Raw genomic sequence first — 13,143 nt, 5'->3', positions numbered from 1 at the left:
TTGATATTATCACCCTAAGTCACAGTGATCGCTTTTCCTCTTGGGCCCCCTTAACTGTGGTAGGTTATTTTCAAGAGCTGCACAAAGTACATAAGACAAATGAGAATGAGACAATGAGAATGCGGTATTTGGAGTGGAAAGAGGGGATTAACATGGAGGTAGTATGAACTGGTAAAAGGTAGGGCAACCCTGCAACTACATCAGAGGCAGATCAAGCAAATCTTTCTCCAGACCCATATTATAGGACCCATATTATAGGACAACTAAATGAGATCAAAACCAGCTGAATGTAGGGGATGGCGACTTTGCAATATTAACACACATCAAACATTATGCATTCTTCAGGGCATTTCACTGGACCCAAACAAGATTCTATTCCTGAGGGTATTTTATAGTAGCCACTGAAAATGCTCGTGATAGTTTGTATGTCAGTGAACTCGCTTTGAATTCTTAGAGTCCTAATTCTCTATTGTCTTATTTAGATAGAAAAACCAGTTGGAAAGCAATACAGTATATGCCTCTTTATCTGGAATCAAAATACCCAGAAAAGCAAAATGAGTTGAGTGGCAAAAACAATGATAACTGATTATCTACAATGATAACCAAAGGCACTAGTGAGAATGTAAAATGCTTTCTGATCCTTGAAAAATTATGAGCAGTATAATTTTAGTGTGAAGAGCTGACTTCATATGTTCAAATTCTTTGAAATTAGACATTCATTTGTTCAGTCAACAAATATTTATTCAACCTCTACCAATTCTTGTTTCAATGAGGAGCAATGGACAGAATCACCCAAAAAGCAGGATCAAGATTAAGATCCGTGTAGGAGTTAACGAGACAGAGTAGTGCTACTGCTGCTGTGGCTTCAATCGTGTCTGACTCTGTGTGACCCTGTGGACCATAACCCACCAGGCTCCTCTGTCCATGAGATTCTCCCAGCAAGAATACTGGAGTGGGTTGTCACACCCTCCTCTAGGGGATCTTCACCACCCAGAGATCAAACCTGCATCTCCCTCATTGCAGACAAATTCTTCACAGCTGAGCCATGGGGAAGCCTAACCAGATGGAGTAAGATAAGACAAACAGAAAGAACTTGGTCCCCAAACCTGACTGAACAAAGAAGGTTGCAGACCTGCTTGTATTTTTTTCTTAACAAACTACTCTAAAAAATGTCTTCTCTCTATTGTTCATCTTCTCCCATGCATTTTGAATGACTTCCAAGCCATCTGCACCAGATGAAATCCAAACCTTTGTTAAAATGCGCTTCACTTAAAGAATGTACTCATTCTGTATTTGTTGAATTGAGTATAGAAGAACATAAAATATTCTTCATAGCACACTTATCTGTTAGAAAAATTCAAAAAAATCATTAATGTAAGACCAGAACATTTCACCTTTGAGTTCAAGAGATGGCATCTGTGGCTCATTAGCAAATAAAGTACAGAACTATTCTTATACATAATTTCATCAAGTAGAATAATCTTCCAAGGTCATTTTATCAAATAATATGATCTTTCAAAGTCATGAACAGATTGTGAGACAATGCCATGCAATATACCTAGAATTTAATCAGATGTTGTTTTAATACCACATGTTTATAGCATATGGGAAGTACTTGAAAATAATGACCCAGAGGGATGGTATGGGGAGGAAGGTGGGAGGGGGGTTCAGGTTGGGGAACACGTGTAAACCTGTGGCGGATGCATGTTGATGTATGGCAAAACCAATACAACATTGTAAAGTAAAAAAAAGAAAATAATGCACAAGTCAAAGACCTTTGGAGTTAAATGGAAAAGATCTTTAATTATGCTAATAGCTTTGTGGCAGTTTCAAATGTGGTCACACATTTGTTGACATTTCTGCCGTAGAAAGGGGGGTGTCTATGTGCACTTTTCTTGGATATGGATGGGGTTTGTGACTCTTCAACCACTCAAGTCCAGTGGCAAGTACAGCCCTTGGGACTTCTGAGGTTAGATCACAAAAGCTCATGCAGCTTCCACCTTGCTCACAGGAGCATTTGCTTTTAGTGCCCTTGAAGTCCACGTAAGAAGTCTGACTACCCTGAGGTCACATTGCTAGAGATCCCACATGGATACACTCCAACTGATAGTCCCAGCTAAGCCCAGCCTTCTAGCTCTTCTCCCAAAGTTTGAGACATGGCAATGAAACCACTTTGGACTTTTCAGACCATTTTATTAGATTCAGTTTTGTGCATCAGGAATGCTGTGGGGTTCAGCTAGATAATCCTTCTCTTCCATGTGATGTTAATGGAGGTCATCTGATAGAAGGATGAACCACTTGATTCCTGCCCAAATTTCTGACCCATAAAAATTGCAAGATATAATAAAATAGAGCTTTTCTTAGTGCCACTAAGTTTTGAAGTAGTTTATCATAAAGAAATAGGTAGCTGGTATAAGATTCCTCAGCCAGAACCCCTTGGAAGAAGAAAAAAGGATTTAAGAGAATAATTTATGTACTGCTGAATGTGAGTCTCATACTACATGATTAGATAAAAGAATTGGGTAATATACAACCTAATCATAGGAATAAGGCCCACAAGTACCATCAGATCACCCTATTTAGAGGGTCTTGATAAAAAAAAGCCCCATCAATGTCATCCACAACAAGAATTTCAACAAGCAGAGAAGAGATCCTTCAAAATTACTTGCAAAGTCATAATTATTTCATTGACAGTTAAACATTCTTTCAATTCTGTAAAGATTTAGAATTAAATATAGACATGTACAAGTAAACAAAACCATAGTATTAATATTTGTGTTAATGAAACTGTGTATTTTTATCATTTTGTACTTGTTAGGCTTATAAGACTTTAGACAAAGTAACAGATCAACCTTGTAATTTCAGCTTAAAATGAATAATTGGATAATTAATTTACACTTGTGATTTCAAAATGAAATCTTAATAAATTACATACAGTTTGTGGACATTTAAGAAAATTCAAGTTTCTCTAATATTGTAGCTTTAATTTTTTTTGAGTACTTTTAGAGTACTCAGGAAGGTTTACTTAAGCGAGCTCAAAATATATGAAGATATTTCATTAAGTTTCCAAAATGAGACAAACACTATTTAACATCAATGTATTTCCTAATTTAAACTCCTTTATAAAAGAATTTCCTCTTGCGGTGAATTTGCTGAGAGCTATTCTTATCCTTTCTCTCCTAGGAATTTCACTAAGCTGTCAAAGCAGTAGACTGGTCACTGCCACGGGAAAGAAAAAAAGGTAGCTCCCCCTGAACAAGGGTGAAGAAGAGCCTGTTAATTACCAGGAACAGAGGTGAGCTCAGCAGTTTCTGAACAAAGAAAGCTCTGCCTTGAGAACACCCACCCCCTATGAGTGCTCTGAGCTCTGGGCTCAGGGTGCTTTCCCTGTCTCTCTGCTGCATCCAGATAAGGAGATGAGCACCCGTAAACGAGAAACACCACAAACAACACTCTCGGAGACTACCTGAAATGGGAAAGGGACCTGTTAGTGGGTCTACCCTGTTAAGTGACAATAGCAATGTAAATCTTTGTTTCTAGAAGCCTTCTTTTCATTCCACCTCCAGAAACAAAGAACAAAAGAAGTGAAATATATATGAAAGGATTAGAATAAGGAAACAAATGTATTCTTAAAATCATCAAGTCTTACTATTAGATTTAGCCTAAAAGGAAACGGCAACCCACTCCAGTATTCTTGCCTATAGAATGACATGGACAGAGGAGCCTGGTAGGCTACAGTCAATGGGGTCGCAAGAGTCAGACACGATTTAGCGACTAAACCACCACCACCACCACCCTTCCCATATGGGGGCTTCCCAGATGGCTCAGTGGATAAAGAATCCGCCTGCAATGCAGGAGACTGGGGTTCGATCCTCAGGTGGGGACGATCCCCTGGAGGAGGACATGGCAACCCACTCCAGTATTCTTGCTTGTCGGCTACAGTCCATGGGCTCACAAAGAGTCAGACACGACTGAGTGACCAAGCACAGCAGCACAGCACACTCTCCATATGTTTTTAGAAACATGAACATATACTTTTGTGGGCCACAGCCTGACCACTGGCATTTGTCTAAGTTGTGCCGCTTTCCTTATATCTTTCCTAGGTTATTCAACACATTTTTCTCTGTAGCTTCAGCTCTCAGTGTTTAGCTCAGGAAACATTGTTCTAATGACACATTTGGATCTGCTCTATTTTCTTTGGCATAGAAAACCAGAGATACTCACTCTCAGGTTTGCTGGCCATTGCTACTTTCAGATGTAGAGATTCACATTGCCTGGGCAACAGAGGTAAAAACATTTTCCTCACCCATCATAGCAATAGATGACCCTTATCTTATCAGCCTACTTTCTCCGTGTGTATCTTAAATATTAATTTCCTTATAATGCTTTTGACTTTATAAAAACCACTATCAGTGTGGTGGGTCCCCTTCCTGTTCCTGGGAAATCACCCAAACCCCATTGTGAGTCTATAGGAGGATTAGCCTCTTCTTAACCCAGTCACCTTGGCCCTAACTGACTGGCTCAGGGATAGTGACCAATGTCCAGTTGGGCCATTAGAGTCATTTTCTAGTTTTCTAACTGTACTTGAGGGGAAAAAAAAAACAATAATCCTTGTTACGGGTTGACTTCTACTAAGAGTATATTCTTTAATTTCCTCAAATTTGTGAATTTTCCAGTTTTCCTTCTGTTACTGACTTCTAGTTCTATTCCATTGTGATCAGAGAAGGTACTTTGGATGATTTTAAACTTTAAAAATTTTACTGAGACTTGTATTCTAACATATGGTCTATCCTGGAAACTGTTCCAAATGTACTTGAGAAAAACATGTATTCTGCTTTTTTGGGGATGTTTTATATTTGTCTCTCATGTCTAGTTTGTTTATGCTGTTGTTCTTTAGTCCCTAAGTCACATTCAACTCTTTTGTGACCCCATGGACTGTAGCCCTCCAGGCTCCTCTGTCCATGGGATTTCCCAGACAAGAATACTGAAGTGGGCTGCCATTTCCTTCTGCAGGGGATCTTTCCAACCTAGGTATCAAACCCATGTCCCATGCACTGGCAGGTGGATTATTTACCACTGAGCCACCAGGGAAGCCTCTTAGTTTATTTACAGTGCTGGCCAAATCCTTAATTTCTTTATTGTCTTCTGTTTAGTTGTTCAGTCCATTATAGAAAGCAGGGCATGGAAAACACTCAACCATTACTGTAGAACTATTTCTCCCTTTAATTCTTCCAATTTTTGTTTCATACACTTCAGGTCTCTGTTGTCAGGTGTGTGTATGTTTATAATGGCTATGTGTTCAGCATGAAGACTATCGACACTTATTCAGAAACTTAAAGAAAAATGATAACTTTTTCTTCAAGATGCCCAGGAAATTTAATAATAGATTGGGTAGCTCTATTTTTGCAGCTTAACATTTAACATAATATTTGAGATAATATATGAGTTGTCATAATTCAAGGTCTAGAAGCTTTTGTATAGATAATTAATTCACATAAGGAGTTTTTTAAACAGTAAAAGAAAGATTAAGACAATGAAATGGATTTCTAATCAAATTTGAAATGGAAAGCAATTATAGAAATGCCTGCAGAATTTCTTCCTTTGTGAAAATGCTATCTTATGCAATTTATACATATGCAAAAGCTTTTATATATATACAAAAGATTCTTTGTAAGGCACCACTCACAGTAGATGAAATTTATGTCTGTAAATGCCTGTCATGATGTTCATGTAGTAATTTTGTAATCCAAAAAGTGAATCTTCTATATAGTATTTTTAAATGCATCTTCTAGCTCTCCAGCATAAAAAAGTAATTTGCTCTAGTTCTAGGCAATGAAAAAAAAAAAAAAAGTTCTTCTCTGTTCCTTTGCTGCTTTTTTATAGTGTCCTCCTGTGTAATTGATCCCAGAGCCTGGATGTGAGGTCTGCTGTTTCTTCAAAACTTTAAAGAATTAGTTCCCTATGCTTTTGATCCCTGTCAGAAAATTTCAACAAGTGAGTTAAGAAGCCTGAATGAATCAGAGAATGTTAACTTATGGACTGTATTCTGGTGCTCCAAATAGGTGGAATAATCCCCAGACTCACAAAGGTCATAGATGATCCCTAAAGATATACTGGTATGAGCTACTTTTCCTTACAATCTTCTCAGTCCATAATTCTTCCATTTGGAAATGCATTTGTCCTCTCCCTGGAACAACAAGGGGTAAAGAGAGTCCCTGACATAATTAGTAGCCTAATTCTTCCTTTGTCTGTCACCACTTCTCTCAACATACACACACACACACAATCACACACATCATTTTTACTTAGCCCTTATGGGAGACAGAAATTGCTCCAGAAATGAGCGGGGGCAGGGCCAAGGCTTCCATCACCAGATCTGAGGCTGAGCAGGGACTAAGAGTGGGCTTCTCTGCAAAGGAACAAATGAGTCGATCTGAAGTGGGGTTAGGTGGCCTGAATCTTCCAGGGCCCTCCTGAGCTGCAGCTGACCCACACTGCCAAAAAGCAGGTGGACAAAGAGATCAAGATCAGAGAGAGCACCAGCTGAGATGGTCTGATGGAGAAAAAAGAGGTGGGGACTGGCCAAGCCTATGTGGGCAACACGGACATTTATGTAACACTTTACGGTTGATGAGTGTTTTTCATCTTCACTGTGCCTTTTTTTTTTTAAGCCACTGAATTACATAAGAGGCAGATAATGTTATTATTCCCAGATAATAGAAGTATCCCGGTTTACTTTCATGAATGCAGAAATTGAGGTTTGCCCAAAATCACAATTTTAGTATGGGCAGAGATATAACTCAAACCTATATCAGTTCATGACTCTTAAACTTGTGTTGTTTGGACCTACCCCCAGTAGACCTACTAGGTCAGCTGTGAATCAAAACACAATGCAGTAATTCAAGTCTTCCAATATGAAGTTTGCTATGGAGGTGGATGGTAAGTGGCCAGCTTGGGCTCGTTGGCTGTTTTCAAGAACTTGTAATTTAGTCTAAAGGCAATGGGAAGAAAATATTAAGAGTCCAATTCAAGTGAGTCTGAAGATGTCTGAGACTCTAGCCTGATGGGGGAGACTCTAGGAGCATCTTCATATGAGAGTGATGGGAGCAAGATGGGAAATACATCTTAAGGGACAAGAGAATCACTGTATTGACATCTTCATTATTGATAAAGTTCATCAATAGTATTTCACCAAACTCACTGTGAGGCAATGAACACAAGGTATCAGCATCTTTGGCACTAAGAGTTACAATCTTATTTAGAGGCAAGCACTGTTCCATATCCTTGTCCTACATTTAATGCAGCAAACTTCAGAAGGCATTTGTTCCTCTTTCACAGTTGGAGAAACAGGCTTGAGATACTGACTTTCCTAAGATCACACAGCACCAAGTTCCACATTGGTAAAGCCAAAACTATCCTAGATACCTCTCTAATGATAGAAGTATATTATCAGTCTACAAATTCAGGTGTACAAGAAAGACTTAAAGATTTCTTTAACTTGGTTCAGTTTCTATTTTAAGCCTCACCTTGAAACTTCAACAACTATTAACCTGGGCCATTCAAGATTTCATCCCTCTCATTGTACCCTGAGTTAATGACAATGTTTAGGGGCTGATGTGGCATAAAGGCATTGGGTGCGCCTTCAACCTTAGCAATCTGCCCCACAGTAAGTAATATCAACACAGTCATTATTCCATTCAATGTGGCCCCTGGACTGTGGGCCAAAACTTGTCAAGTACAACAGATTGGTTTCTTTTGTGCTCATAGAGAAGGGGATGACAGAGGATGAGATGGTTGTATGGCATCCCCGACTCAGTGGACATGAGTTTGAGTAAGCTCCAGGAGTTGGTGATGGACAAGGAAGCCTGGCATGCTGCAGTCCATGGGGTCGCAAAGAGTCAGACATGACAGAGCATTTGAACTGAACTGAAGTGAGAACTAGATTGCCTTTGGGCAGGACACATACTCTAGAGTACAAGCCTCACTCGTCTCCCGCTCAGCTTCCCAGGTGGCACTAGTGGTAAAGAAACTGCCTGCCAATGCAGGAGACATAGGAGACACAGGTTCTATCCCTGGGTCAGTAAGATCCCCTGGAGGAGGGCATGGCAACCCACTCCAGTATTCTTCCCTGGAGAATCCCATGGACAGAGGAGCCTGGTGGGCTACAGTCCATGGGGTCACAAAGAGTTGGACACTCTGAAGTGACTTAGCATGCACACACAGTCTTCCACTCACATCACTTCCAATCCTCACACATATGTTACCCACCAGGAACCTGAACACATTGAGTTTATGAGCCTGGTTACAGAACCCACAACACCTTGGTCTCCATGGTCTTGCTTGCCTTAGTCCCTTCTGCTTGTGAGACCCAAGACCTTCTCTGCTAGTAAAACAAGGAAGTAGGGCATGAACTCACCCATCACTTTCTTCACAGCCCTGGGCTCTGGGGACTATATCTCATCTGGTGGAGCATTTACTCACCATGCTTATTAAGGTCACTTTCTCTGGGCCCACAAATTTTCTCCTCCCTCGAGGGCTTAGGATTTGGAAAATAAAAGCCAGGATTTCCAAGTTTATCCAGCCCCTTCCTCTCTGGAGGTGGCCAGGGCGGTGGCTGGGAGTGGGGGTTTGGAGGTGGGGGGCGGAGACTTGTAAGCTGTTTCAACAAAGAAAATACAGGGAAGGAAATATACAATAATCCAGGGTAAAATAATACCAAAATAGTATCTTGCCACTTGGAGTTCTTTAGAAAAGAAATGCCACTTAACTGTAAGGAACCAAGTATAGAATAAAGGTCTTAGGATGATTTGGATGAGGGTTCCATTAACTTTTCTTCTGGCACCAACCCAGTAACCACAGAGGGCAAAATTTGCAAAATACAGCACAGTGCCTTTAGTATTCAAGATTAGAAGCTGAAGAAGCTGGGCTCTCACAGAAGAGCAGCTTTACAAACCTCTTCCCGGCACAAATTCAGGAGCATTGTCCGAGCATGGCAAAGCGCTCTTGGGTGGCATGAGTTCACAGGGCACTGATGCCATTTCATTCATTGTCCCATTTCTGATATGTGCTGCATCAGGGCTCTCATAAGTGGAGTCAGCTTTCTTTTAAATTACAGGTCAATTTTCTGCATCCTCTTTGCTTTTCTATTTCTCCCAAGGTGGCAGCTGGGAAAAAAAGATATTAAAAAATGATGAAGGACCAAATAGAGGAGTAATGTAGTCTGGCATCTGTAGGTTTTTGTCTACTTTTACCTAAGTATAGCTCTTCAAGGAGTCTCATGTGTCTATTATCAAGTCCTTTATATGAGATATTATCTCCTAAAAAAACAAAAAAGTGATCGTTTTATTTCTTCTGCAATTTGGCACTCAAAAAGCCCAGATCAGCTTTCAGCTCAAGACATTGCTATCTGTACCAAATCATATACGAAAATATATCCCAGGCCTATAGCCTAGGTTCAGAAGCATAGAATGTGGAGATTTAAAAAACTCCTTGAACAACTGATGTGGAGGTTGGGGCAGGTAGGGATATGGCAGGTAAAAGATGAGACAGAGAGACAGTGAGGGTCTGGGAGGACAGGCTGAGTTTAGCATCCTGGAAGTGCAGGTGTAGGGACCCGAGAGGACATGGAAGCATTGAACATTGAGAACTTCCTTAGGCAATAAATGGCAATGACACAGGAGGCAGAAACCACCCCAGCAATGGAAAACCTAGACGTTAGTCATGGGGTTGAGGCCTCTGAGCAATGGAGAAAGAATAATGGGCAACCAGACCTCAAAGTGTTGTTGATTTAACCTTGCACAACCATTCTGAGTAAGCATTTTCCCTGTGTGCTGAAATGAGGGAAGTAAATGTCAAAAGGGAGTTAAATGAATTGCCTGGTCATAGATTTAATGAGGTGATTCAGACTAGAGTGCACCCCAAGTCCTTTCAAATCCACTCAAAAGCCTGAACGTTTTTCAACTTTACCAAGACTGACAGGGTACAGACCTGAGGACCTGTCAGGCAGGATTCTGTCCCAGTGGTTCTGGAGCTTGTAGAGTTTCTCAAAACATGATCTGTGAACCCTGCCCCCAGTAAGAGTCACCCTAGCCACTTGTGAAAAATAGTACTTCATGGGACTGTTCCCCAGACATTCTGATTCAGAAGGTCTGGAGTGAATTTCAAGAATTTTAACTTTCTTGGAGATCCAGATATAGAATATTCAATGCTCCATTATCCTGATCGCTGAAACAAATTATGGTTGGGCATAAGACCTAAGCAGAGCCAACTGGTGTCTTCTCTTGGTGGACTATAGCCCATGGGGTCGCAAAGAGCCAGACATGACTGAGCATGCATGCACACACACACTAAGGTTTATATATATAATGTATATGTATATATACACACACATTTGAGAGTAATATTCTTTCCATTGATACTGCTAAGCTTTGAGGTTGTAAGCTGGGTTGACTGGTGTTCCTCTTGTCTACTATGTAGAAACAGAGTCTCTATAGATATTTACTAATCAGAAATAAGCTTTTGAGTCCCTTGGCTGTCACGATATCTAAAGTCTACCTTGGATCTCCTACTTTTTGAGCCCAATCTCCTTTTTTTTCCCTTCTTAAACTAGTTTGAGTTGGGTTTCTGCCACTTATAACCAGGTGGCCTCACTAGAGTGTGTGCAAAAGAGACCAAAAGGTTTATATGAATGCAGTATGAGTCAGCAGTGTAATAGGACTTCTAAATTCACCAAGGTTATCCTTGGGCTTAAAAACAAATGGCCTAAGTCACATGTTTTTCTTGTACTTCTTGATCGTCACACTGTCCTTGACTGATACTGTCCACTTTGGTGCCTTCAATTATAATGATTCAGAAACCAATATCTCCATCTACATCTTTGATCTTTGGTTGTGATTCAAAGTCTGCAGAACATTTCCACTTGGGTGTCCCCAGGCAGCACAAATTCAATGGGTACAAATACGCATTAATGATATTTTCCCCCCTCAAGAGTTGATTAACCTCTTGCCCTTGTCTCTGTGAAAAGCACAGTCATCCTCCCAGGTCGAAAGCCAGAAGCCTGGGCACTCTACTTACATCTCCCTTCTCATCACCATCCCAACGCTTCTACTATTATGTCCAGTTTGTTCTGCCATCTAAACTCTAAAGACACATCTAAATACCCAAATACAGCTAACAAAGCTGTTCATAATTTGGCTGTTGCTTACCTGGATTGTTCCATTTTTGTCTTCCTTTCCTTTTGAATTTTTTGTGCTAGCCACTTTAAAGCTTGAAAGACCATCCCATACTCTTTTGTCTCTAGGTCTTCGTATAAAATGACCAAGTTGCCTGCAAGTCTCTTCCCTCATCTTTCTCTTTGCCCAGTGAACTCCTATTCATTCTGTAAGGCCTAACTAAGATGTCATGTTTGGAAAGACTTGCCTCTGATCCTGAGTATGCCTTAAGTTCCACCGTTGTAAGTTCTCACAATGCCCCAATAATTCCTCATTGCAGCAATAATCAGTATGTTTTTTTACCTCACTATTCAATTTTTTAAGAGATAGAAAATGTACATAAGTGGAAAGAAGTATATGTCAAGGATGGAAAACTAAATCATTTCTTCTCAAATTAATTTTTAAGCTTAACACAATATGATCATCCACAGTTGGATGTCTTAATTGATAAAATTATCCTAAACTTCATCTAGTTGTATAACTGGGCAAAAAGAGCTTAAAATTTTCAAAAAAAAGGGAAAAGTAAATAACAGAAGATCAGCCTTATCAGGTACCTAACCTGTTAAACACATAAATGTTGGAACACTGCTTAAATTTACTCAATGACTTTTTATTTCATTAACAAAACTCCTTAGCAAAGACCTGAGTTGCATTTATTTGGTGGGGCCTAATTTCTGTCCAGGCTCCTACCTACAAGACTGTCTGGGAAGTATAGTGTTAGCTTTCCAGGCTGTGCAGAAAAGGGAGACAAGCTAGAAGGAGGGGAGGATTGGAGGCTGAGTTCTAATAAGCTGTATCCACCCAAGAATTCTGCTCCTGGTTCTGAGTTTGTTCCTGGTCCCAGTCTCAAGTCTTATCATTGTAAACTATCTTCTAGGGAGGGGGATCTTCCGCATGCACTTCTTCCATTTCCCAGCATAAGCTTTTAAGGCCAAGAATTATGTCTATGTTGTTCATTATTATATCCAAAGTGATAATCAATAAATTTGATTTTGATTAAAATGTAAATAAAAGAGGCCTGACTGAGCCTTGAACTATTAGACCCACTGCTTCAGGCAGTGATCCTTTTTGAAGACATCTTAAGGGAAAGAAAAACAAGCTGGGCTGAATTACAAGAAGATGGCATTGATGATGAGAAGCTACTAGTACCTGGTCATACAAGGAATGGAGAAGGAAATATTTTACCTAGAGACAGACATGCAATAATTTGGAAGTCTGTTACATGCAAGAAGAAATAGACAGGGTTTTGCTGCTTCAGAGAGTAGGACTAGAACCAACAGATGGATGGTACAGGGAATCAGAATTCAACTCAGTATCAGAAAGAATTGCGGCCTATTATATTCACCCAGGAGATGGTGACTGTCTTCCCACAGGAAATGGCCCTACTCAGGGATGTGGTTCCTAAGGATGTGGGCTGAATGATTTCTGAGGCCTCTAGGACCTTCGAATAAACTAAAAGTGCATGTGTGGGTGCGAGCGTGCTAAGGCGCTTCAGTCGTATTGGACTCTTTGCGACCTTATGGACTGTAGCCCTCCAAGTGACTCTGTCCATGGGATTCCCCAGGCATGAATACTGGAATCGGTTGTCACGCCCTCCTCCAGGGGGTCTTCCTGCATCTCTTATATCTCTTGCATTGGTGGCGAGTTCTTTACCACTAACACTACCTGGGAAGCCCAAAATGAAAGTAGACATATCTTTTCCAAAATCTTATTGAAACACCTGATTATGCAAGTTGCTAATGTTCTATTTCTTTAGGACTAAAACGAGCGCTTCATGCCCTTAGACCATGACAAAGCGTTCGAAGGATTCCAAGCTAAGCATGGCTGAACTGTAGTTCTGGAAATACACCTGGCTACTTGTCATCCTTCCACCATCTTACATCCAGTCGGTTTATCATTCCACGTGGCTCTTCACACAGTATCAGCAAGGCAA

General features: G+C 40.4%; 1 long non-coding RNA gene across 1 annotated transcript in view; it reads left to right on the top strand.

Moving 5' to 3' along the window:
- LOC132346120 (uncharacterized) overlaps positions 1–11,727 on the top strand; it is a 68,785-nt gene extending 57,058 nt beyond the window's left edge. Inside the window, exon 3 of the long non-coding RNA XR_009495837.1 lies at positions 3,184–11,727. This is a non-coding gene — a long non-coding RNA (uncharacterized lncRNA). The remainder of the gene's footprint in view (positions 1–3,183) is intronic.
- The last annotated feature ends 1,416 nt before the right edge of the window (positions 11,728–13,143 follow it).

Source organism: Bos taurus, chromosome 9 (assembly GCF_002263795.3).
Source record: "Bos taurus isolate L1 Dominette 01449 registration number 42190680 breed Hereford chromosome 9, ARS-UCD2.0, whole genome shotgun sequence".
Classification (NCBI taxonomy): domain Eukaryota; kingdom Metazoa; phylum Chordata; class Mammalia; order Artiodactyla; family Bovidae; genus Bos; species Bos taurus.
Note: the sequence above shows the minus strand (reverse complement) of the source record. Positions and strands in the feature narration are given on the sequence as shown.